Source organism: Ascaphus truei, chromosome 4, assembly GCF_040206685.1.
Source record: "Ascaphus truei isolate aAscTru1 chromosome 4, aAscTru1.hap1, whole genome shotgun sequence".
Taxonomy (NCBI): domain Eukaryota; kingdom Metazoa; phylum Chordata; class Amphibia; order Anura; family Ascaphidae; genus Ascaphus; species Ascaphus truei.
In genome coordinates, this window is record NC_134486.1 from 379,824,453 (window position 1) to 379,846,662 (window position 22,210).

General features: G+C 41.6%; 1 protein-coding gene across 1 annotated transcript in view; it reads left to right on the plus strand.

The window, feature by feature from the left end:
• The first annotated feature begins 2,172 nt into the window (after positions 1 to 2,172).
• TDRD15 (tudor domain containing 15) overlaps positions 2,173 to 22,210 on the plus strand; it is a 43,966-nt gene continuing 23,928 nt past the window's right edge. Inside the window, 2 exon segments of the mRNA XM_075598449.1 lie at positions 2,173 to 2,228; positions 6,348 to 6,459. The gene's annotated coding sequence lies outside the window, so the exon portion shown is untranslated.

Genomic DNA, 22,210 nt, shown 5'->3' on the forward strand with positions numbered 1-22,210 from the left:
AGCACCCCCTTCTGAGGTAAGTATCTCAGGAACAAGGGGGTCCCGGAAGTGAAATCAATGCGGTTCAGCTCCGGAGACCACCTGCTTTAAACTTAACTTTTATTTTTTTAAATCGCGACCTATCTCTGAGAGCTTATGAGGTGCTGCTTTTCAGGTGTGTGGGTAGAGCATCTGTGAACCACTTACATCTTGTCACAAAGTTTTCTGTCATCCTTAACCTTTCTAGATTAGTCTCTATCTTGTTTATAGTCATCAGCTTGTATAATAGGGAGTACAAGGTTTCCATTGAGGGCTGGTTGGGCGACAACCATTCAATGATGTTTACTTTTTTAGCTGCTAACAAAATTTTTTCCGTGGGTCCTAGAATTGTGTGTTTTTAAAAAAAAATTTTTTTTTAATTGCAGACCATCCTTGAGTTTATATTAGCGAAGATTAGTGGTAATCACAAAGATACGCCCTTTCCTCTGTTACTCAACTGCTAAAACTCTGACTCAGGCCCTCATTCTCTCACGTCTCGATTACTGCAACCTCCTGCTGTCCGGCCTTCCTGCCTCTCACCTGTCTCCCCTACAATCTATCCTAAACGCTGCTGCCAGAATCACTCTACTCTCTCCTAAATCTGTCTCCGCATCTCCCCTCCTGAAATCCCTCTCCTGGCTTCCGATTAAATCACGTATCTCACACTCAATTCTCCTGCTCACTTTTAAAGCTTTACATTCTTCTGCCCCTCCTTACATCTCAGCCCTAATTTCTCGCTATGCACCATCACGACTTTTGCGTTCTTCTCAAGGATGTCTTCTTTCTACCCCCTTTGTATCTAAAGCTCTCTCCCGCCTTAAACCTTTCTCACTTTTTGCCCCACACCTCTGGAATGCCCTTCCCCTCAATACCCGACTAGCCCCCTCGCTATCCACCTTTAAGACCCACCTTAAGACACATCTGCTTAAAGAAGCATATGAGTAGCACTGGATAATCATGGACACATGACACATAAAGCTTGGCCCCCTGCAGACGCACTTACTAGTATTCCCTCCTACTGTCTCTGTACGTTCTCCCTACCTACCAATTAGATTGTAAGCTCCTCGGAGCAGGGACTCCTTCCTTAATGTTACTTTTACAGTATGTCTGAAGCACTTATTCCCATGATCTGTTATTTATATTATTTGTTATTTATAATACATGTATTACTACTGTGAAGCGCTATGTACATTTATGGCGCTATATAAATAAAGACATACAATACAATCTAAGAGGTGCGCTCTGGTTTTATGAGGGCATTTACTAATATGGGTTATGTTATATATATATATATATATATGAGATCAATAGTGACTAAATCTAGAGGGTTAATATCCAAATATTGAGAAGTGAAATATTAATAAAAACATATATATTGCTGCTATTCAAATCAAAAATCGGTGGTATGTGCAGGCAATAGTATATTGCCTATTGAATGGTTCCTCAAGTAAAAATTATCAGGTGGCAACCAGCAGCACAAATGTCTTAAAAGCTGATACTATGTTGCCAACACAAATTAGACATTAATTCAAACACAAATGTTTACTATTCCTATCTGGGTCTGTAAGGGATAGAATACGGAATCCCGAAATATATATATATATATTTCGGGATTCCGTATTCTATCCCTTACAGACCCAGATAGGAATAGTAAACATTTGTGTTTGAATTAATGTCTAATTTGTGTTGGCAACATAGTATCAGCTTTTAAGACATTTGTGCTGCTGGTTGCCACCTGATAATTTTTACTTGAGGAACCATTCAATAGGCAATATACTATTGCCTGCACATACCACCGATTTTTGATTTGAATAGCAGCAATATATATGTTTTTATTAATATTTCACTTCTCAATATTTGGATATTAACCCTCTAGATTTAGTCACTATTGATCTCATTGTCTTGTATGTACCCTATTTTTTAATTATTGAGTATATCTCCAATAAAGTTTTACTTTTTAAGCACTACACTCACCGTACAGTCACTTTTGGGACCTGAGTGCTCTCACCAGTGGGGATATTTTCTCTCCTTAGTTTTGAGAAATATCCCACTTCTCCAAAAATTCTTGAAATTGCAGGAATTCCTGTTTGTCTCTTTATTATTTGGTCTAAACATGTGATACACTTCCCCCCCCCCCCCCCCCCCTTCTTTCCAGGCCTAGAAAGAAGATTGTGTGAAACCTGGAGTAAATTTAGAATTCTACTAGAGCGGTAAGTATATCGATGTATATGAGAGTTTATTTTTCTTTCTTGCTGTTTTCCATGTTACTATAGCATAGGTGTGGCCATATCCATTCCTCATAGGCCACCAACAGGTCAGATTTTAAGGCTTTCCCTGCTTCAGCACAGGTGGCTCTTTCAGTGGCTGTCGGCCACTTATGCTGAAGTAGGGATATCCTTGAAACCTGACCTGTTGGTGACCCTTGAGGACTGGAGGTCGCCACTCCTGCTATATGGCCTCTGAATAATATGTTCTTAATCTTCTTAATCGTTTTTGGGATTTCCCCCTTTTCCGTCTCTGCCCCTTCCCACCCCCCCCCCCACAGGGAGAAAACAGACTCTCCAGTTTCAAATAGGAGTAGTAGTTTTTGCCCATGATCCATTCACTAACATGTCTTAGTATACGTGCTAGATTATAATGTCTTATGTCTGGTAGGTTTATACTCTCATTTCTGTTGGCAGTTGTAGTTTTGTGAATGCTATTCGACTTCTTTTTGAGCACCACCGGAACCCCAGCGTTGCTTTACATCAGGCCTGCACAACTCAAGTCCTCGAGGGCCGCAAACAGGCCAGGTTTTCAGGATATCCCTACTTCGGCACCGCTGGCTCAATTAGTGGCTCACTATGACTGGAGTTGTGCAGGCCTGCTTTACATAATTCTGTGCTTCTAAAGAAGTGGCAAGGTTTGCATGGGATATACAAGCCTAGAAAAGGAGATCATTTTGATCACATTACCCCGTCCAAAGAAAGGCAGGGGAGGAGTCTTTCATGTTTTCCATTCATCTGTGATTTATTTTTATTGGGTTAAAATTGTTATCGTATAGTCTGGAAAGATCCACTTCTAGCAATATCCCTAGATATATACAGTGGTGTGAAAAAGAAAGGGCACCCTCTTTGAATTCTATGGTTTTACATATCAGGACATAATAACAATCACCTGTTCCTTAGCAGGTCTTAAAATTAGGTAAATACAACCTCAGATGAACAACAACACATGACATATTACACCGTGTCATGATTTATTTAACAAAAAAATAAAGCCAAAATGGAGAAGCCATGTGTGAAAAACTAAGTATACTTTATGATTCAATAGCTTGTAGAACCACCTTTAGCAGCAATAACTTGAAGTATTCGTTTTCTGTATGACTTTATCAGTCTCTCACATAATTGTGGAGGAATTTGGGCCCACTCTTATTTACAACGTTGCTTCAGTTCATTGAGGTTTGTGGGCATTTGTTTATGCACAGCTCTCTTAAGGTCCAGTCACAGCATTTCAATTGGGTTGAGATCTGGACTTTGACTGGGCCATTGCAACACCTTAATTCTTTTCTTTTTCAGCCATTCTGTTGTAGATTTGCTGGTGTGCTTGGGATCATTGTCCTTTTGCATGACCCAATTTCAGCCAAGCTTTAGCTGTCAGATGGCCTCACATTTGACTCTAGAATACTTTGGTATACAGAGGAGTCCATGGTCGACTCAATGATTGCAATGTTCCCAGGTCCTGTGGCTGCAAAACAAGCCCAAATCATCACCCCTCCACCACCGTGCTTGACAGTTGGTATGCATATGCCGATATGCTGTGTTTGGATTTCGCCAAACGTGGCGCTGTACATTATGGCCATACATCTCCACTTTGGTCTCGTCTGTCCAAAGGACATTGTTCCAGAAGTCTTGTGGTTTGTTCAGATGCAACTTTGCAAACCTAAGCCGTGCTGCCATGTTCTTTTTAGAGAGAAGAGGCTTTCTCCTAGCAACCCTTCCAAACAAACCATACTTGTTCAGTGTTTTTCTAATATTACTGTCATGAACTTTAACATTTAACATGCTAACTGAGGCCTGTAGAGTCTGAGATGTAACTCTTGTGTTTTTTGCAATTCCTCTGAGCATTGTACGGTCTGACCCTGGGGTGAATTTGCTGGGACGTCCACTCCTGGGAAGATTGGCAACTGTCTTGAATGTTTTCCACTTTTGAATAATCTTTCTCACTGTAGAATGATGGACTTTAAATTGTTTGGAAATGGCTTTATAACCCTTCCCAAATTGATGGGCAGCAACAATTGCTTCTCTAAGATCATTGCTGATGTCTTTCCTCCTTGGCATTGTGTTAACACACCTGAATGCTCCAGACCTGCAAACTGCTAAAACTTTGTTTTTTTTATAGAGGTGGTCACACGTGCTGATGATCAATTAATCAAGGGCATTTGATTAGCAGTATCTGTCTGCTACTTAGCATCTTAATCCCTATGGAAGCAGTAAAGGTGTACTTAGTTTTTCACACATAGCTTCTCCATTTTGTCTTTATTTTTGTTAAATAAATCATGATACAGTGTAATATGTCATGTGTTGTTGTCCATCTGAGGTTGTATTTACCTAATTTTAAGACCTGCTAAGGAACAGATGATTGTTATAATGTCCTGATATGTAAAACCATGGAATTCAAAGAGGGTGTACTTTCTTTTTCACGCAACTGTAATTAGTTTTTTTTTTGGGGGGGGGTGGAATTTTAGGGGGATGTCTCTGTTCCCTATTGGGTCTTCTAGTTTCTTGATATATAACATTTCTGTCTTTGAGACATTCATTTTGAAGCCTTCAAAGGAGCTAACGTTTTCTTTTAGTTTTAAAATGCTACTGATTGATTTGTCTTGGTGTGAGAGAAACATAACATCCGCTAACATTGACAATTTCCATTCTATGGGACCCATTCTTATTCCCTCAAATTCTTCCATTTGTCTCAGATATATAGCAAGGGGTTCTATAGCAATGTTGAACAGCAAGGGTGACCGTGGGCCTCCCTGTCTTGTTCCCCTAAACAATTGAAATGGTTTATATAAATAACCTGCAACTATTATTATGGCTGTTGGTTTTGTGTACATTGCCTTCATCGTTGAAATTGCAGTGGTGTCCAAATTTCTCTAGTGGGTAAAATACGTGTTCCAATAGGATATTATCAAAGGCTTTTTCAGCGTCAATGGCCACCAAGTCTGTATTGCTGATCCTGTGTATTGCACCCAATTTGTGGAAGTATAAGGGATAACTAAGATGGCTGCCGACAGGAAGTGACCTCTTACCCCCACTGAAGCTCCTGTGGCCATCTTGCTTCCTGGCCATTCCTGCCCCTCAGTTTCTAACAGGAAGTCAGCCTCTCTCTGGCCGTCATTGCTAGCAACTGCTTCTGGCCTTTAAATAGCAGGGAGTTGCTCCCTGACTTTACACGTGTAAAGCACTCTGTACCTTGTTCTGCTTGAGCTCTGCCTTTGCCTCAGTGATTGCCTGCCTTGACCTCGTAATTGAACCTGACCACCCCTGCCTGCCGCCTGCCTCGACCCCAGAATTGGACCTGACTACCCCTGCATCACAGGCCTCCGATCCCAGGCCAAGGTCGGTGTACTACTCCCTACCTCTGCCCTGCGGGTCCGTATCCTGTCCTGCAGTCACCAACGTTACAAGAAGCAATTTTCTGATATTTTTTACTGCGGGTCAACTTTTAATGAACCCTGACCTGGATGTATTGGAGATGGTATTATTGTTGACAATCTACTTACCGGAATTCAGAATACTTGGTGTGACGCGCCACAATGGCTACGCGGTGGCATTTCATGTGACGTCACATGATCCTGCGGCGTCATTTGATGCCCGTCGCCATACTAACTCTGCACTGAGATGTGCAAAATATATATGCGCATTTGGAAGTGTCATTTGTGTATTCATGCAAAGAAAAGTGCATAAAATGTCAATACATAATGAAAATGCTACTGTCTTCATTCAAATTTGCCCATATTCAGTAGTTCTATACAATTTGCTTTATCATATCGGGGATAATTGTCATTTGTAAGTATGAATTTTGAAGCTAAAATATATTGATTTTGATAGCTGTATTATGTTTTATACAAATGTGATGTCTAAGCAGTTTACTTTATTATACTGTGAGCACAAAACTTTACTGATATTTCAGAAGGCAAAAAATATTTACAATATTAGTAATACAGCTGAAGATTTTAAATGATCATGGCTAAAAAAATTAACTCGTAGACAACTGTAAAATTACTGAGGAGAGTAGCGGTTTTGGTAAGAATTATGCATGATGTATTTATTTATTTATTTTTAATTAAGTTTTGGAAGTTCTAGGTGTTGGACTTTGGTGCCTCTTTAAATGTAGTCCTACCTCTGGTTCATTGACGACCGTTTCTGGACTTTCAAGACACGGCCAAATTTTGACATAGTTGTAAGTATTTGTGAAACTCAGTATTTCTCTTTGTGACTTCTTTAGATCCTTCCTGATGGTAGCTAAACATAGAAAATATACTTTCTTGGAATCCTTTTGCGACGGTTGAGTATAAAATGGAATGGTGTATTTTTTATATGAAAACCCTTTCCGATATTGGAAATGTTCTGTTGCCGTGTATGATGAATTATGTGAATGATCTGGATGCCCCCCTCCACGTTCTCTTGACGTTTGAGGAACAGGACACTGCACCCCCTCGTATGTATGGGTGTACTACTTCTATTCTTTTATCCAAAGGTCCCCTATATCCCTGTCGTGCTCCAGCGAAGTTCTTTGCTAATCCACGTTTCATAAACCTTTGAAACATGGGATAAATATCTTTTATGTTCCAAGAAACATGTTTTCAGAGGTATATTTGTCTTCCCTATATGTATTTTACAGGGGGAGCGTGATTATAAAGACTACTAATGTGGTATTACAGTTAATAAAATACTTAATGTTGTAAGTTTTATCTGAAAGAGTAGATCCAAATGATTTTAATTTTGAATGCACAGGTAAATAACCTACTTGCATCACATTTAAAAGCATCCTGTAACTCTGGCGGCGAGTATTTGCTGTTACTATTTCACAGAATTTTAGAACGGTAGGTTCCAACATAGTTTTTAAGTTGCTGTCTTTCTTGAAGGTCACTGTAGGGCAGTGTTTCCCAACTCCAGTCCTCACGCAACCCCGTCAGGTATTAAGGATATCCCTGCTCCAGCACAGGTGGGTCAATTAGCGGCTCTGTCATTTTGACTGAGCAACCTGTGCTGGAGCAGGGATATCATTAAGACCTGACCTGTTGGGGTTCCCTGAGGACTGGAGTTGGGGAAACACTGCTGTTGGGTACACTGGCAGAATGTTTCCTAAGATTGGGTGTACTTTTAGGATATTCCAATTTTTTTTTTTTAAAGATTGCAAAGTAGAAAAGCTTCCAAATAGAAAGTATCGGCCCTCCAGACGTCTTTGCGACAACTCAAAAAGTATTTTTTGTTGGTGGTTCGACGTTTAGTTCTATTAGTGTAACAAACAACAACTGATTGTGACCACAGTGACAATGTAACCCTAGCGTGTTAGCAAGCCTAGCATGCTATAAAGCTTCCTGTCATACTAACCAAAAAGTAGCCATTGTAGTATGCCTATAATCAGAAATATAGAATATTAAAAATGTGGATAAGGTACAGTAATACAAAAAGTTTAAAACAGATAGGACTCTGACTAGAGGTGCTAACAATACTAATATAAAACGACTCCTTCTTATACAAAGCCTTCAAGCAGGTTGATAACATTCTGTACTAGGGTATTGAATACATCTGAAGTTATTGGTATACTCCAGCGTTTCCCAAATGGTGGGTCGCGACCCGGCACCGGGTCACGGAAGCAAAATTGCCGGGTCGCAGCGAGGCTGGCAGCACGGCGTCCCCCCCTTCCTCCTTGCGGCGTCCCCCCCATCCTCCTTGCGGCTTCTACCCCTCCCTCGCGTCGTCTACCCCTCCCTCCTTGCGGCGTCCCCCCCTCCCTCCTTGCCCCCCCTCCCTCCTTGCGGCGGCCCGAGGTGAGGTGCGGGACAGTGCTGAAGTGGTGCAGGCTGCTATCGCTGGGGTGTCAACGGTGATTCGCTGACTCGGGCTCCAACTGCAGCCCCGCATCATGATGTTGCCGCCCATGACATGCTCCGCCCCCCACAGGACACGATGCCCGGCATGATAGGAGGTAGGAAGTGGTGCGGGGGCCCACCTGTGCCTCTGTTCCTCGCGCTCCCTTCCCCTCAGTCCCCTTGGTGCAGGAGATAGGCGCAGTGGTGGCTGTGCGATCGCTGGCGGGCAGAGGGAGGCGTGGAGCCGCCTGCTCGTATCGCGGGCCTTTCCTCTCCCCCGCCCCCCCCCCCCTCTCCAGTCACTCACATCCGTCGCTGCCTCTGTAATAAATTGTGTGTGTGTATATAGGGGAGTGTGTGTGTATAGGGGAGAGAGAGAGTGTGTTTGTGTGTGTGTGTGTATAGGTGAGTGTGTATCAGTGGCTGCGTGTGTGTATAGGGGAGAGATAGTGTGTGTGTGTATATATAGGGGAGTGTTTGTGTATCAGTGGCTGTGTGTGTGTATGGGGAGAGAGTGGGTGTATGTATCTGTGTGTGTATCTGTATCTGTATGTATCTGTGTGTGTGTATCTGTATGTATCTGTGTGTGTGTATGTATGTATCTGTGTGTGTATGTATCTGTGTGTGTGTATATATGTGTGTGTGTGTGTGTGTGTGTGTGTGTGTGTGTGTTTATCAGCCACAGCCACTGTGTATATCAGTGGCTGTGTGTGTGTCTGTGCAGGCCAGCAGTGGCTGTGTGTGTTTGGTCTGTCTGTGTGAGTGTCTGTAGGTCAGTGACTGTGTGCGTCTGTGCAGGTCAGAGAGAGGGTGGGGGGGAGGGAGAGAGAGTAGAGGTGATTGGGAGAATATATGAAATCTGTATGGACATTCATAACGGTTTTATTTTACCTATAGGTGATAAAAAAATTTTAGTGGGTCACGAAGGAGAAGTTCAAAAATAACCGGGACACGGAAAAAAAAGTTTGGGAAACGCTGGTATACTCGATTCATTGTGATGTTACATTGTCACAGGTACAATATATCAAACTTGTTGCATGATTGGCCACACACAGCCCAAAAGTGTACTTGTGTAGCAATGTATCTTCTTGGCTACTAATCTGCCCTGCCTAACACAAGCCCTGGTACCAGTGCAGACAGTGTTAGGGTTTATCTGGGTTCCACTGCAGTAAACAACCTCCTTGAGTGGCGGGGGGGGGAGGGGGAGTGGGCCTGAGGCCTGTGGCCTGTGTGCAGCCCTATCAGTGGCTGAGACCTTGGACCACCCCCCTGGATACAAAAGGGACTGCAGATCCAAATGTAGTGGTTGTTGGAAGTTTGGAGCCAGGGCTCTGGCCACCTTCCTTCCCCTTCCGCAAGGGAGTGGGATACTACCTCCTACTCCACCAGAGAGTAGGGGAGCAAAGGATTGACCTTTTTGGTGCCTCAAGCCCTGGGGGTTGAGTCCAGGGACCCTAAGAGTGTACCTGTTGTATACTGTGTATGGATGTACGAGAATAAAGACCAGTTGCTGCTTTTATACTCCTGCCTGTGGCTGCAGTTTATCAGGGGGAGTGCAAGATGGTGTTTCCTACAGGGACTGCACCCTGTACTGATGGGGCCTGCGGGAATGCAGGCGCTGCACCCATGTATGAGATGAGAGCTCTATTTCCAAAAGGCTGTCCTGTCTTCCCCACCACCATCGACAGACACTTGGCAATCCTGTAAGCCTCACAGGTACAGCACCCCGTGAGTACAGGTAACAGTGAAATCTCCCAGAGGGTGGGGGAACACCTGTTACACTTGTATAGAATGAAACTAATGCAACTTGCTCTGTAAGAATGGTCTTCGTTATAGAACAGGTGGGTAAAGATCCAGCAACTACTGAACTAGATATACTCGTATTTGAGAATACAAATTTTAATGTTTTGAATACGGATAATACATAAGATTTGGCTACAGAAACTAGTAACCAACATTTCAAAATACAAGGACGAATTGGTTAATTTCAAAAAGCAAACTGCAGAAAGTAGTGAGACTACAAAGAACACAGGGTCTGGTTAGCTACTGGGTAATTCAGACAACTTTCGTAGACGGTTTATTAACATACGATTCCCCCCATAAAGATCTGGCAGTAGAAGTGGACATCCCTATCAATCTTCTGGTAGTGAAATGGAATCTGGAGATTTGAGACAGTCTGCTACATATGCTTGTGATGAGGCTGTTTTTTTTTTATTTTTTAAAGGTAGATGTTTCACACCGAACTCTACGCCCTCGCCTTACTGTACACTAACGAGACGTAGGAAGCATGTCGGACAAGGGGATTGGGGTGGCAAAAATGTGGAAACGAACTCCCAAACGTAAACTTTGACAACGATCATTTCCAACCTATCCAAACCTGTATTAACAACTGCAGAGACTTGGTTATTTGAGAAAGGGCTGACCTTTATTCCCGCCACAGACCCTAATGCATTCACTACCCACTTAGAGCTTTATAAATGCAATCGTATTCTCAAATTTGAAAGCATTTTTCAGAAAAGATGACATCTTGGCCACTAATTCAAACATGAATACACAGACTTGTAAGTTGAAAAAGACAAGTACTTTTAATTCTTTTTCCAACAATGCATGCATCAATACTTTTTTCAACGACTAGTAACACATGGTATTCAAAATAACTCGCAGCATCAACTCCTCTTTCTTAGAATGTAAAGCCTTTAATGTTCTCAAAATTAATATAGAAATTCTAATTCATTCAGCAGATAATGTAAGGGAAATGTAATACAAGATTACGCTCGATATAGAACACAAGTTCTTACATATTTAAATGACAATAGTGCTTACAAACAACTAGCATTTGACCCCAGTTTACACTTCAAAAAACAGTTTGCATGAATCTTGTTGGGAACACAATTCAAGAGGCAGTACCAGCTGTTTTCGTTTTTCTTTGCATTCTTTAATACAGTATTGAAGCAGGGGATCTCCGACGCTGAACCCATTCATTTCTGCTCCGGGGAGAGAGATCTGGAGGAGCCGGTATCTCCTACAGTTCTCTGCTTCCAATAGGAAGCTGCCCTGGATGACGTCACAACTTCCTATTGGCCCACAGAGCCCGACAGATTTGGAATGCAGACATATAGTGAACCCCAGAGTAACTATCGACACCACCGACAGAGGTAAGTATCTCCGGAAGCAGGGGATTCCTGGAGAAATTAATGGGATTCAGCACCGCAGACCCCCTGCTTCAATTCGGAACAAAAATGGCTGGGCCTTTAATTTGGATCAATCAAGACGCAGCCTTTTTCCTCACACAATCACATCCCATCTACCCATTACCTACACCAGGCCTGCACAACATGCAGCCCTCTCTGTGCGGCCCGCGATGACTCCGGCCGGGCGTCAGTTAATTAAATAAATAAAATAAAAAAAAGTTTAAAAAAATGGCGGCGATTTATCCCCCCCCCTCCTACACCACCCCCTACTCCACCACCACCCCCTCCTCCACCCCTCCCCGCCCCTGGGTTTTGCGGTGCGTGGGGGCAGCAGCAGCATGAGGAGGATGCAGCAGCCGTGAGTATTTTTTTTTTCAATAGCAGGATGCCGGGGAGGTCAGAGCATGCCGGGGGCGGGGCTTAGTACCGGGGAGAGGATGTGCTGATCTAAGAGGTGTGTGTGTGTGTGTGTGTGTGTAAAACGGGCTGGTGGGGGGTGGGTGTGAAAAACGGGCTGGTGGGGGTGGGTGTGAAAAACGGGCTGGTGGGGGTGGGGGTGAAAAACGGGCTGGTGGGGGGTGGGTGTGAAAAACGGGCTGGTGCAGAGGTGGGGGGTGCTGACATGTGAGGGGTTGGGCTGCTGACATGTGAGGGGGGGTGGGCTGCTGACATGTGAGGGGGGGCTGCTGACATGTGTGTCATATTGAGGGGAGGGGGCTACTGACATGTGTGTCATATTGAGGGGTGGGGAATAGAGTGTCATATTGAGGGGAGGGGGAGAGTGTCATATTGAGGTGAGGGAGAGAGAGTGTCATATTGAGGGGGGGGGAGAGAGAGTGTCATATTGAGGGGAGGGGGAGTGTGTCATATTGAGGGGAGGGGGAGAGTGTGTTATTGAGGGGAGGGGGAGAGTGTCATATTGAGGGGTGGGGGAGAGTGTCATATTGAGGGGAGGGGGAGAGGGTGTGATTTAGGGGAGGGGGAGAGAGTTATATTGAGGGAAGAGAGACATGGGGGGGATGCTGACTTGTGGGGGGTTTGCTGACATGGGATGCTGACTTGGGGGGGGGGGGTGCTGCTGACATGGAATGGGCTGGGGGGATGTGGAGGGGGTATTGTGTGTTTGATGTGGAGGGGGTATTGTGTGGGTGAGGGGGAGAGATGGGGGTATGAGAGATAGATGGGGAGTATCGTAAAGGTTGATAGTTAGGGGTTCTAGGGGAGATATGAGGAGGATGATGATATTGATGATTTAACCCGTGCGGCCCAAATTTTTTTTCCTTGGAGCAGTTCGGCCCTTCTCACTTTACGAGTTGGGCAGGCCTGATCTACACACTAGCAAGGTGCACGAACAAAGATCCATATCCATCCGCTCCCAGAAAAAAGTAGGACTCACCAGCAGGAGAATTAAAACCTAATTTATTGAACTACATAAAAAACAAAATAGACATACAGTACAAAGTACTCTCCCACGCGTTTCACGCCCACTGTGGCGCTTTCTCAAGGAGTAGTGAGATAGGGGAGGTCTGGAGTATTTAACATGCATCCCCATCATGCAAAACAGCTGTTTAAAATGATTAATTGATTTTGTCTTACAGAAAGAATAGAAACAGAAGATAAGTGAAGAAAAAGAGGAGAAACAAAGAAAAGAATATGAAGAGAAATAATATGAAGAAAGAGTTGCAATACAGAAGAACAAACCATAAATACAATGCGTAATATGTAAATAAAATAGTCATATAATCAAATAGTATTTCAATACAAAAAAGGAATGGCAAAATGAATTTGATAGCACAAATTCTGATCAATATACCATAATCAGACATAAGCAATAAAAACTTACATCAGGTGAATGACCAGTGTGATAAATACCATCCTATAGCTAAGATTACACTAATTGATGCAACAATACATATTAAATAGCATTTGATTATGTCCCAATGTAAATAGCAACTTAAATGACATCAATTACTGAAAAAGAGAGTTCAATGACTAGCTAGATAGTGTAATTAATAATGAGGGGGAGAGGAGGTGGTGGGGGGGAAGGGAGGGAGAGGAGAGAACACACCAAAGATCACAAACAAGACTTGCAGAGTTTGCAAGTATATAACCTGAGTTGTCAGAAAATACATCAATTGGGATTTTAAAAGAGCCAAAACTGTTCGATGTCACAATAACCAAAATTGATCCTTAACCTTTGACTATGATGTCAAAAGGTAAGGAGAGATAGTACATGATAATGAGCAGATCATGTGAATATTGCATAATTGGCACAGAAATTATAAAAAGCTCTTTAGGTTCCAATCAATGTTTAACCCATTGGGTGCTAAAGTATTCAATGTGAATATCCAAAATGCTTCACGCCTGTGGAGCAAATTGGCTCTATTCCCCCTCCTAAAGTGTGGCTTCACATTTCCAAAGCAATACATTTAAAATTGATCAAACTTCCCTTCTGACAAGAATCAAAATGCTTAGACACTGGATGTAGTGGATCCTTCTTGGTAATCAATCTCATATGCTCAAGTATGCGTTGTTTTAGAGGCCTTGTAGTGAGACCTACATATCGTTTATTACAACCACAAATGAGCATATAGATGACATGATCCGTATTACATGTGATACAGGATAAAATATTAAATACCCTATTGTCATCCGTGCCTGAGAAAGTTTTAGTTTTAATCAGATATCTACACATTTTGCAACGATGACAAGGATAGCAACCATTGAGACTAGGAAAAAATTCCTTAGTAGGCTTTTGAGTCAGTCTAGGCACACTTGGAGATAATAGGTTACCCATTGTAGTTGACCTTTGAAAAACTATTCTGGGATCATGGGCAGTCATATCTTTAAAGAAAGGATCTGTGGCCAGGATGGACCAGTGTTTTTTAATAATCCTCTTAATGTCATAGGCCTGATTACTAAGCCTTGTAATAAAAAAAAGGCGGTAAATTCTTGTTCTCTTTTTGGTTAACTCTTGAATTTAGAATGTATTTACCATTAGAGATAGTGCCCTGTGGTTGAATCAGATTTTCCCTAGGTTCTAATTTGTCTTCCTGGAGGATATCAGGATCATAGCCTCTGGCTTTAAATCTCTCAATCATCTCAATAGATCTCATCTCAAAATCCTCAATGCTAGAACAATTTCTACGAATACGTAGTAGTTGGCCCCGAGGTATCCCTTTAAAAAGGTTTTTATCATGTGAACTGGAGGCGTGTAGTAATGTGTTTCGAGCATTGGGTTTTCTGTATATATCAGTGTGGACTTTCATATTAAGATCAACATATAAGCTGAGATCAAGAAATGCAATGTGATGATGGTGATAATTAGAAGTGAATAAAAGGTTAAATGGATTGGTGTTGAGATAAAGAATGAATTCATGCAATTGTGAAACTGTGCCTTGCCATACTAAAATAAGATCATCTATGTAACGGTGGTATGAAACAATAAGATGTCTGAAGGGGTTCCTATCTCCAAACACGTGGCTCTGTTCCCACCAACCCATGAATAGGTTGGCATAAGAGGGGGCAAAGCATGTTCCCATTGCGGTGCCACGTGTTTGGAGATAGAAGCTCCCCGCAAACATAAAATAGTTTTGCGTGAGTAAGAAAAGGATGCTATTAAGTAAAAATGTGATATGTGCAGGTGAGAGTTGTGAATAGGTCTCTAAAAAGAATCGTGCAGAATTTAAGCCATGTGTGTGTGAAATGCTAGTGTAAAGTGCTGTCACATCTAATGTGACCCACAGATAGTGAGGTGCCCAAGTGAATTCTGAAAAAATCAAAAGAACATGTGATGTATCCAAAAGATAAGAGGGTAGAGAAGAAACCAGAGGCTGTAAATAATGATCCACATATACTGATAAATTTTCGCCCAGAGACCCAATGCTCGAAACAATGGGTCTCCCTAGGGGGGAAATGAGGGATTTATGGATTTTGGGTAAGTGATGGAATATTGGGACCACAGGATATTCACATCTCAGAAACTGTAATTCATTTGTTGACAAAACTTGTAACATTTTACCCAGATCCAAATGCTCATTGAGTTCATGTAAAAAGGCAAGGGTAGGATCAGATTTTAACAACATATAGGAATCCTGATCACTCAGCTGGCATAAAGCCTCCTTAATGTAATAATCATGGTCCACAACCACCACTGCACCTCCCTTGTCTGCTTTTTTAATTACAATTGAGGTGTTGTTTTGAATGCTTTTAACTGCATTACATTGATCAAGGGTGAGGTTAGTGGTGAATTGTGAGCCATGCATCTTAGTTGAAATGCCCTGTGATAGGAGCTTTAAATCCCTGTGTACTAAAGATTGAAAAACATCAATGGCATGACCCCGTAAAAAAGTAGGACAAAACATAGAGTGTCTTTTAAGGCCAGATTCTTTTCTCCCCAGAAAAGTATGTGGGGAATCATGACTCATCTGTTCTTGTTCCAAAGACAGTTCCGTTAAATCTTGTAAATGACATAAATCTTTAAAGGATAATTGCATATTGACATCAAAAATGGGTACAGTTTCAGATAAGGAGGTGTCCAATGGCTCGTGATCAAGGAAACCACCTGTGTCAGCATTGCTCTCTCTTTGTCTGAAGAATCTCTTCAGAGAAAGTTTTCTGGTAAACTTATGTAAGTCCACAATAGTAGAGAATAGATCGAAGTTTTTGCTTGGAGCAAAGGTTAGTCCCAAATTGAGGACTTCAATCTCTGGTTTGTTTAGGGTAAATTTTGAGATGTTAATACCGTTTGATTCCTCTAAACTTGGTACCTCATTTTCTTTGAAGGAGCTGACCACCAGTTTGTCGGGATCTTCTCCTTCGTTTTTTGACGGTTGCTTGTTAGATGTCATCTTTACTGGAACAGTTGGTTGTTGTTTTTCATCTGTTGAGGAAAATGCGGATTCATTCTCTGAAAAGTAGACACTGGGGCCCACACAGTCATTATCTGACAAATCGGATTCAAAACTTTTTCCTATTTGGTAGTTATTTTTAGGTGATTTCCTAAGGATGGACTTCATAGGTTTTTGTGATGAATGTTCATGTTCCTGTTTTTTAGCCGGTATATTTTTCCTTTTACCAGGAGACTTGGATCTCTTAGGTCTTTGCCAAACAGATTTGGTTTCTGAGATAATCAGTTTTGTCACGTTCATATTTGTTTTGTTTGGCCAGTACAATATTATTCTCAATGTTACTGACCCGTTGGGCAAGTTTTGGCATCCATTTCATTAAATTTATCAATGTGTGTAAACTCAAGTAGTTTGGTTTGAAGCTCTTTTACTTGTGACTCAGCAATTGCTTTCTCCTTGAGTTTACGTTGAATGATAAGTTCAATAAGTTTGAATGAACAATGGTCCAAAATCTTAATCCATTGTGCCTCAAATTCCCTATTATCAAAACCGAATTAGGGTGTTTTCTTGATGCGTAACCCACGTGGGATTCTCTTGTCTTTAACATAATTCTCTAATGAGATTAGATCCCACCATAGTCTCAGATCCTGTGAAATGTAATTTTCCAATCAAAAAAATGTGGTTTTAGATCTTCTGTTGCTTCACACAGTAAAGTGCTATCCTTGTCAAAAACAGAGCCTGCTTTCTTAAATCTGGCAGTGTGGTCTGAATAGTTAAATGCAAAGTGTGTAGGTCTTTCTTTGTCAGGGTGGGAACCTGATTGCTGAACCTCCATAGTAAAAAACCTCAATGACAGTAGTGATGAAAGAAAAAGAAAAAACGAAAAATTGTGAAAAAGAACACTGAATATATAGTGCTAGATATGCGATAAAAAATTGAAAAAGAGGCTTGGAAAACCTCAAAAATGGTCAAATGCTGGTGAGTCCTAAATGAGTATAAAAGCCAGAAACTCTGAGCAAACAACGGCAATAATGCAGCATTCTCTGAAAAAAACGTGTACAAGCTCTAAAGAGTGACGGTCTTTAGTGTTGCTAGCAGCAGCAGTAATAAATCATTTGAAATCACAGGAGTGTACACCGGATAATGTGGGTTAAAGGGGTGCACGCAGTGCAGGGTAACAGGGAAGGCAAGGGGGGCAACGGAACACATACGGGGGACAAAAAGTGAGAAGGTAAACTCACTCAGTCTCCCTCGGTACACCCCGGCTGCGCCCGGTGTTTGGAGTACAAGTTACTCACGATCGTACACCGCCTGGCTCCCTGGAAGTCCAATATAACCCCGACGTGTGGAGACGTCTCCCTGTAGCATCCGGTGGTGGTGTGTAGATCCTCTCACAGTAGCAAGGTGCACGAACAAAGATCCATATCCATCCGCTCCCAGAAAAAAGTAGGACTCACCAGCAGGAGAATTAAAACCTAATTTATTGAACTACATAAAAAACAAAATAGACATACAGTACAAAGTACTCTCCCACGCGTTTCACGCCCACTGTGGCGCTTTCTCAAGGAGTAGTGAGATAGGGGAGGTCTGGAGTATTTAACATGCATCCCCGTCATGCAAGACAGTTGTTTAAAATGATTAATTAATTGATTTTGGGGTGGGATGCATGTTAAATACTCCAGACCTCCCCTATCTCACTACTCCTTGAGAAAGCGCCACAGTGGGCGTGAAATGCGTGGGAGAGTACTTTGTACTGTATGTCTATTTTGTTTTTTATGTAGTTCAATAAATTAGGTTTTATTTCTCCTGCTGGTGAGTCCTACTTTTTTCTGGGAGCGGATGGATATGGATCTTTGTTCGTGCACCTTGCTACTGTGAGAGGATCTACACACCACCACCGGATGCTACAGGGAGACGTCTCCACACGTCGGGTTATATTGGACTTCCAGGGAGCCAGGCGGTGTACGATCGTGAGTAACTTGTACTCCAAACACCGGGCGCAGCCGGGGTGTACCGAGTGAGACTGAGTGAGTTTACCTTCTCACTTTTTGTCCCCCGTATGTGTTCCGTTGCCCCCCTTGCCTTCCCTGTTACCCTGCACTGCGTGCACCCCTTTAACCCACATTATCCGGTGTACACTCCTGTGATTTCAAATGATTTATTACTGCTGCTGCTAGCAACACTAAAGACCGTCACTCTTTAGAGCTTGTACACGTTTTTTTTCAGAGAATGCTGCATTATTGCCGTTGTTTGCTCAGAGTTTCTGGCTTTTATACTCATTTAGGACTCACCAGCATTTGACCATTTTTGAGGTTTTCCAAGCCTCTTTTTCAATTTTTTATCATATCTAGCACTATATATTCATTGTTCTTTTTCACAATTTTTCGTTTTTTCTTTTTCTTTCATCACTACTGTCATTGAGATTTTTTACTATGGAGGTTCAGCAAAAACAAAAATAAAAACCGGGCGCTTCTCAAACTAAGTGAATGTTGAATAATTATATAATGTAAGTGACAGTGATGTTCAATTTATAATGAATAAACAAAATGTGTTTAGTGACCTTCACCAATATGTGAAAAAATAGGAATAATAATGTGCAATACAACAATAAAAAAGCAGCTCTACACCCTTGAGGCGGACTGTCCAGGTCCAGATGGGTCTTGTGCAGGTTTTCAAATTTGAGCGGAGCGCTGTGTGACTCGTGAATATGAAAAAGAAAATAAATATAATAGTGCAGATGGTACAACAATGATGGTCTGAGTGTATGTACTCTCTGCAATAGTTGTACTCACAGATGACAATGTCAAAGATAGGCGTATCAGAGACCCTTCTCTCTCTGATGGGAGCCCTTTAATGGATCCCCCCTCAGAGTGGTGTCTTGATACAGGAAGCTTGTGGTGTAGATAGTCAATTATTCTCCCAGGGGTATATGGAAGTAAAAGAGAGAGCGCACAATGGAGTAGTATAGTCTAAATTGTATTAGCAGCAGTAGATAAATATATGTATAATACACTCACATTTTGAAAAACAATAGTGTTCGAGGGAGAGGACAGCTGTGGTTGAGAACGCCGGTTTCTCCAGGAGCGGCGGAGCCCTTCTGCATACGTCACGAATACCCTCGTCACGTCCTGTGTCGTCTTGGGTCAGGGCGGAAGAGGCTGCCTAGTACTTCCAGGGAGCCAGGTGGTGTACGATCGTGAGTAACTTGTACTCCGAACATTCATCACAAAAACCTATGAAGTCCATCCTTAGGAAATCACCTAAAAATAACTACCAAATAGGAAAAAGTTTTGAATCCAATTTGTCAGATAATGACTGTGTGGGCCCCAGTGTCTCTTTTTCAGAGAATGAATCTGCAGTTTCCTCAGCAGATGAAAAACAACAACCAACTGTTCCAGTAAAGATGACATCTAACAAGCAATCGTCAAAAAACGAAGAAGGAGAAGGAGAAGATCCCGACATAAACTGGTGGTCAGCTCCTTCAAAGAAAATGAGGTACCAAGTTTAGAGGAATCAAACGTTATTAACATCTCAAAATTTACCCTAAACAAATCAGAGATTGAAGTCCTCAATTTGGGACTAACCTTTGCTCCAATCAAAAACTTCGATCTATTCTCTACTATTGTGGACTTACATAAGTTTACCAGAAAACTTTCTCTGAAGATATTCTTCAGACAAAGAGAGAGCAATGCTGACACAGGTGGTTTCCTTGATTACGAGCCATTGGACACCTCCTTATCTGAAACAGTACCCATTTTTGATGTCAATATGCAGTTATCCTTTAAAGATTTATGTCATTTACAAGATTTAACGGAACTGTCTTTGGAACAAGAACAGATGAGTCATGATTCCCCACATACTTTTCTGGGGAGAAAAGAATCTGGCCTTAAAAGACACTCTATGTTTTGTCCTACTTTTTTACGGGGTCATGCCATTGATGTTTTTCAATCTTTAGTACAAAGGCATTTAAAGCTCCTATCACAGGGCATTTCAACTAAGATGCATGGCTCACCATTCACTACTAACCTCACCCTTGATCAGCGTAATGCAGTTAAAAGCATTCAAAACAACACCTCAATTGTAATTAAAAAAGCAGACAAGGGAGGTGCAGTGGTGGTTGTGGACCATGATTATTACATTAAGGAGGCTTTACGCCAGCTGAATGATCAGGATTCCTATATGTTGTTAAAATCTGATCCTACCCTTGCCTTTTTACATGAACTCAATGAGCATTTGGATCTGGGTAAAATGTTACAAGTTTTGTCAACAAATGAATTACAGTTTCTGAGATGTGAATATCCTGTGGTCCCAATATTCCATCACTTACCCAAAATCCATAAATCCCTCATTTCCCCCCTAGGGAGACCCATTGTTTCGAGCATTGGGTCTCTGGGCGAAAATTTATCAGTATATGTGGATCATTATTTACAGCCTCTGGTTTCTTCTCTACCCTCTTATCTTTTGGATACATCACATGTTCTTTTGATTTTTTCAGACTTCACTTGGGCACCTCACTATCTGTGGGTCACATTAGATGTGACAGCACTTTACACTAGCATTTCACACACACATATGGCTTAAATTCTGCACGATTCTTTTTAGAGACCTATTCACAACTCTCACTTGCACATATCACATTTTTACTTGATAGTATCCTTTTCTTACTCACGCACAACTATTTTATGTTTGCGGGGAGCTTCTATCGCCAAACACGTGGCACCGCAATGGGAACATGCTTTGCCCCCTCTTATGCCAACCTATTCATGGGTTGGTGGGAACAGAGCCACGTGTTTGGAGATAGGAACCCCTTCAGACATCTTATTGTTTCATACCACCGTTACATAGATGATCTTATTTTAGTATGGCAAGGCACAGTTTCACAATTGCATGAATTCATTCTTTATCTCAACACCAATCCATTTAACCTTTTATTCACTTCTAATTATCACCATCATCACATTGCATTTCTTGATCTCAGCTTATATGTTGATCTTAATATGAAAGTCCACACTGATATATACAGAAAACCCAATGCTCGAAACACATTACTACACGCCTCCAGTTCACATGATAAAAACCATTTTAAAGGGATACCTCGGGGCCAACTACTACGTATTCGTAGAAATTGTTCTAGCATTGAGGATTTTGAGATGAGATCTATTGAGATGATTGAGAGATTTAAAGCCAGAGGCTATGATCCTGATATCCTCCAGGAAGCATATCTAAGTGCCAAATTAGAACCTAGGGACAATCTGATTCAACCACGGGGCACTATCTCTAATGGTAAATACATTCTAAATTCAAGAGTTAACCAAAAAGAGAACAAGAATTTACCGCCTTTTTTCATTACAAGGTTTAGTAATCAGGCCTATGACATTAAGAGGATTATTAAAAAACACTGGTCCATCCTGGCCACAGATCCTTTCTTTAAAGATATGACTGCCCATGATCCCAGAATAGTTTTTCAAAGGTCAACTACAATGGGTAACCTATTATCTCCAAGTGTGCCTAGACTGACTCAAAAGCCTACTAAGGAATTTTTTCCTAGTCTCAATGGTTGCTATCCTTGTCATTGTTGCAAAATGTATAGATATCCGATTAAAACTAAAACTTTCTCAGGCACGGATGACAATAGGGTATTTAATATTTTATCCTGTATCACATGTAATACGGATCATGTCATCTATATGCTTATTTGTGGTTGTAATAAACGATATGTAGGTCTCACTACAAGGCCTCTAAAACAACGCATACTTGAGCATATGAGATTGATTACCAAGAAGGATCCACTACATCCAGTGTCTAAGCATTTTGATTCTTGTCAGAAGGGAAGTTTGATCAATTTTAAATGTATTGCTTTGGAAATGTGAAGCCACACTTTAGGAGGGGGAATAGAGCCAATTTGCTCCACAGGCGTGAAGCATTTTGGATATTCACATTGAATACTTTAGCACCCAATGGGTTAAACATTGATTGGAACCTAAAGAGCTTTTTATAATTTCTGTGCCAATTATGCAATATTCACATGATCTGCTCATTATCATGTACTATCTCTCCTTACCTTTTGACATCATAGT